Source organism: Tupaia chinensis, unplaced genomic scaffold (genome assembly GCF_000334495.1).
Source record: "Tupaia chinensis unplaced genomic scaffold, TupChi_1.0 Scaffold146740_1, whole genome shotgun sequence".
Lineage (NCBI taxonomy): Eukaryota > Metazoa > Chordata > Mammalia > Scandentia > Tupaiidae > Tupaia > Tupaia belangeri.
The window spans coordinates 1,973,141-1,978,906 of NW_006206595.1; the positions used below are offsets into that span (position 1 = coordinate 1,973,141).

Consider the following 5,766-nt stretch of genomic DNA (forward strand, 5'->3'; position numbering starts at 1 on the left):
ATTGTGGAATCATCCATTTTCAGTAAGCCTTGCAGAGTGTTGTATTTTACTGTTGTGTCATAATCTAGCCCCGCATTGAAAATGTTTTTGACTGACATTTTTTGTTACAAAGGCTTTATTGGGATTTAATTCCATAATCAGTTGTGGGGTATTTATAATGAAAATGATAATTCTTTTTTGAATTTAAAAGTTATTATAAGAAATTGAGAATAAAATTAAATCATGCTAGATCATAAAACTACAATTTATAAAAAGCGTACTATGTTAATATTTCTTTTTCTGTGTCCTTATAACATTCAAGAGCAGGGAATAGAATAGATAAAAAGATTAGAAAAGTCAAATCAAGGAAGAGGAAATTCTCATTGTCAAATATATGCAATATGTTTAAACTTACTAAACAGGGAAATGCAAATTAAAGAAACAAATACTGTGTCTGATTCATCAGATTGGCAAGATTAAATTGTGAAAAAATTTACTGCTGGCAGAGATGGTCATAAAAAATGCTCTGATACTCTGTTCCTGTTATTTTCATTTTAGATTCCCTTTGGGAAGAAGTTTGATCATTTCTATCAAATTAAATATATACACAGGATATGATTCAAAATCTGAAAGAGATGTATCCAAAGATATGGAAATGTCTGTATACAGAATATACTAAAAATCAGGTCAATGACTTCATGATTGAGGCAAATAAATAGAAATGATCTGAATTCCTATAGCCTGGTAATAATAGAATAAATTAGAACAGAACAACTGGAAAGAATAATAGAGATATTTAATGACTGATGTAGATTTTTAAGAAGTAGGGCTGAGTGTACAAAGAAGAATGATCTATAACCTAATGTCACTTTTTTTTTAGCACTTTTAAAGTTACCAACCGAGATGTATTGATATTTGAACTATAATATTTGCTTGTTACTGCAAATATACAGGGAAATTTATGTAACATTTGTTTGATGGCAGTAGTGACAGTAACAGTATTGAATATTAGACACAGAGTAATAGAAATAAATAACTATGTATATGTTTATATGTGCACATAATTTTTCAGAAATATAAAATTACCAAGTGAAAAAGGCCATTATCTCAATGTGTGGACAGTCCAATGACTTTTACTCTCTTACCTGTACATACATTTTAATTTTTATAATAAAAATGTGAAAATAATTAAGTGATAAGAAAATGCCATAGTAAAACATATAAAACATATAAGAGTGCCTGATTTGTAGAAGTGCTTTTTTTTTTTTTATTGCTCATATTTACTAGTGCTTGCCAAAGTGAGAGAAAGGAAAAGAATGCAAGAGAGTGAAGGCACCACACAATGGGGCATAGTCACACCACAATTTCTTCTCTTTATCTCCTCATCCTGTCAGGACTTGGGGCATGCACATGCACATGTGTTTGGCACTTATTTCAGGCACCAGGACAGTGATTTGAACTGCAGTCAGCCATGTGGGATTAGGTTCTCTTAACCACAGTGCTATGGGGCTGGCCATATCCTAACTTCTTAACACGAGAGAGAACTTCATAAAGATGTGATATAATAAAATTACAAGATAAAAATTAAAAATATAAACTTTTTCTCAGCATAAGCTCCATTAAATCAAGACACTTTTGAAAGAGATGTTAACAGCTATTTAGTTAATCCCTAAAGAACTGAGGTTGCTAGGAAATTTAACATGTCAATGTAGAGCTTTTTGCATTAGTAACTGAAGAAAATTGGGTGCCCTTTAGAGACATTTTAAGATTAGTAAACCAAAATGTCAGAAAAAGCCAAAGTTCAGGCCCGTAAGGTAAATACCTAGTGTCTGCTATTGAAACTCTCAAGGAATTGTCTGTGTATGAAGAAAGAGCAAGCATGTTGTCGTGATTCAGGGGGACTCTCTGGTGAAGCTTTTCTGGCATCCTGCTGAAGCTTTGACTCTCTCAGAACAAACTCCTATCAGTAGTTATTGTTTGGTTGCCCTCCAGAAAGTCAGTAAACAAAATGCCTTCTGTGTCTTAAAACCAATTGCCATAACCTGTGTTCTTGACCAGCCTGCTTTTTCTTTGACAGGACAATTCCACTTTCTTATTGTCAGTTTTTGATAGTGCTTTGTGTTCAGGACCATGCTGTAAAGCTATGGTGACATCTTGGGTTACAATTCTTTGAAGCAATGCTTTAGATCCTGATTCCACTTGTTTAAAATTTTCATCGAAAGCTTTGCTCCTGTCTGCAGCTGATCTTGGCACATCCTTTGGGCACCCAGGGAGCAGGAAGTTTGCTCGACTTTAATTTTTCAGTCAGGATTGTGTGAGTTGAATCTATGGAGATGAGAGACCACATCCACACTGCGAGCAAAGGTCTCTCGCCCTCGCCGTTTCTCCACCTCTGATCCACACCCGACATTCAGCTCGCGGTGGATGACGATATTGCTGCGCTCATTGTTGACAACGGCTCCAGCACGTGCAAGGCTGGTTTCACCGGGGACGATGCTCCTGGGCCGTCTTCCCTTCCACCGTGGGATGCCTCAGAAACAGGGTGTGATGGTAGGCCTGGGCCAGAAGGACTCCTACGTGGATGACGAGGCCCAGAGCAAGAGAGGCATCCTGACCCTGAACTATCGCATTGAGCACGACATTGTCACCAACTGGGATGACATGGAGAAGATTGGGCATCACACCTTCTACAATGAGCTTCATAGCATCCTGTGCTGCTGACTGAGGCTCCCCTGAATCCCAAGGCCAACTGGGAGAAGACGACCCAGATCATGTTTGAGACCTTCAACACCAGCCATGTATGTGGCCATCCAGGCTGTGCTGTCCCTGTCTGCCTCTGGCCGTTCCACTGGCATCGTGATGGACTCCGGTGACAGGGTCACCCACACTGTGCCCATCTATGAGGGGTATGCCCTCCCTCATGCCATCCTGCATCTGGATCTGGCTGGCCTGGACCTGACAGACTACCTGGTTAAGATCCTCATGGAGTGCAGCTGCAGCTTCATCACCACAGCTGAGTGGGAAATTGTGCATGACATCGAGGAGAAGTTGTGCTATGTTGTCCTAGACTTCGAGCAGGAGATGGCCACTGCAGCCACCAGCTCCTCGCTGGAAAAGAGTGATGAGTTGCCCAATAGTCAGGTGATCACCATTGGCAACAAGTGGTTCCGTTGTCTTGAGGAGCTCTTCCAGCCATCTTTCCTGGGCATGAAATCTTGTGGCATCCACAAAACCATCTTCAACCCCATCATGAAGTGTGACGTGGACATTCACAAGAACCTGTATGCCAACACAGTCCTGTTTGGGCGCCACCATGCATCCAGGCATTGCCGACAGAAAGCAGAAGGAGATAACCGCCCTGGCACCTAGCACCACGAAGATCAAGATCATCGCTCCCCCTGAGCCCAAGTACTCTGTGTGGATCGGTGGCTCCATCCTGGCCTTACTGTCCACCTTCCAGCAGATGTGGATCAGCAAGCAGGAGTCCGGCAAGTCCGGCCTCTCCATTGTGCACCGCAAATGCTTCTAGGAGGACTGTTACTTAGTTGTGTTATACCCTTTCTTGACAAAACCTAACTTGTTCAGAAAACGAGATGAGATTGGCATGCCTTTATTATTTATTTATTTATTTGTATGATTTTTTTTTTTTTTTTGGCTTGACTCAGGATTTAAAAATTGGAACAGTGAAGGTGACAGCAGACAGCAGTCGGTTGAAGGGAGCATCCCCAGAGTTCTGCAATGTGGCCGAGGACTTGGATTGTACATTGTTCTTTTTTTAAATAGTCATTCCAAATATGTGAGATGCATTGTTATAGGAAGTTCTCCCCCTCCCAGAAGCTGCCTCACTTCCACCTAAGGAGAACGGCCCAGTCCTCACCCAAATACATATGGGGAGGTTACAACATTGCTTTTGTGTAAATTATGTAATGAAAAAATTTTTAATCTTCACCTTAATACTTTTTTATTTTGTTTTATTTTGAATGATTAGCCAATGGACCCCCATTTTTGTCTCCCAACCTGAGAAGGCTTTTGGTCTCCCTGGGAGTGGGTAGATGTGGAGGCAGCCAGGGCTTACCTGTATGCTGACTTGAGACCAGTTCAATAAAAGTACATACCTAAAAATGTAAATAAAAAAGAATCTATGGAGTTGTCTGTGCTTTTGTTCATTTTGTTTACCAATAATTGCTGATCCTCATAGGTTATGACACAAGCAAGGTTAACATTTTCCTTATAAATTGATATGGATAATGCCACTGCTGTCTTGCTTTCAGTGTTGTCTTGCCTCGTTTAATCAATTTGTTAATTGCTGATTTCTTTGGAACTTGGCCTCCATGAAGTTTTCATTAAGTGTTGATGACTTCACTCTTCTTTCAAACAAGCTTTGCCATCAATACAATGTTTGTTCTAGTTTCAATTTGAGCAGAATTCATATTGCTCTTATATGAGCTCTTTCCCCAGAGTTAATCCTATCTTTCCTTGTGCCTTAACCCAGATTTTTAAAAAAAAATATTACGTCAAGGTAATACAAGTTCATTTTGTTAGAAAAACATTTTTAAATCCATCTCAGGGTTTTTGTAGAATTCTTTTAATGAGTTATTTGAAGACCCCTAAGATTTGTGTGTGTGTGTGTGTGTGTGTATTTGTGTGTATTATGCGATAATATACAGAGATATAATGATCTGTTTAACATGATATAAATGGATTTACATGAAATATACTATTTCAAATTTGACCAGTGATAAAAAATAATTTATAGATATTGGAAAGATTTCAATTTAGTTGTAATATAACATGTACAGTTTGTATAATGCCATTCATTTCAATGAAAGAATTGGTGTTATTTGAGTATTTTTCATATATTTACAAGGATATAGATTAGCTAAATTTTAGATCTTATGAAAAATGATAGTCATAAAAACATACAATTTGAGGCATAGCAATAAATTCAAATCCTGTAATTTCATTAAAATGAAGATTTGTGTGTATTATGCGATAATATACAGAGATATAATGATCTGTTTAACATGATATAAATGGATTTACATGAAATATACTATTTCAAATTTGACCAGTGATAAAAAATAATTTATAGATATTGGAAAGATTTCAATTTAGTTGTAATATAACATGTACAGTTTGTATAATGCCATTCATTTCAATGAAAGAATTGGTGTTATTTGAGTATTTTTCATATATTTACAAGGATATAGATTAGCTAAATTTTAGATCTTATGAAAAATGATAGTCATAAAAACATACAATTTGAGGCATAGCAATAAATTCAAATCCTGTAATTTCATTAAAATGAAGTCTTAAGATTGGTACAGATGCCACATAACTCTCCTTACACTGATTTCCTCTCCTTCTGTATACTCGGTCCATGGTTTGCTCATTGTAGCTACTGCTTGGTCTCTGGATGGTTGTTTCCTGCTTTCCAGCAACTGTAGACCAGGTTCAGACAGGAAAACCAGCAAACTTCCCTGCTATCCAGCGAGTTGCTTCTCCAGTAGGTTTTGAACATCTGATTTAAGGAAGATGTCCTCTTCCATGGTGTTCTTTCCATGGATATTATTTCTCATCCCTAGGGTTTCATGTAAATTTTCTCTCTAGTTGTTCATCAGTCTTTAGTAATACTTGTGTCCATCTCCTGTTTAACATACTGCGTGGTTTCTATCATTGGAGTCTTCTGTGATTGATACATGTTTAATCTTCTTTTTTCTGGAAGCCAGTTATTGCTTTAACTGTGTCTGGTGGATGTCTGTGTGTCTGTGGAGGGCACAGAGGTGG

General features: G+C 37.9%; 1 pseudogene; it reads left to right on the forward strand.

Annotated features, from left to right (window-relative positions):
- The first annotated feature begins 1,760 nt into the window (after window positions 1-1,760).
- Window positions 1,761-3,508, forward strand: LOC102468620 (actin, cytoplasmic 1-like; annotated as a pseudogene).
- The last annotated feature ends 2,258 nt before the right edge of the window (window positions 3,509-5,766 follow it).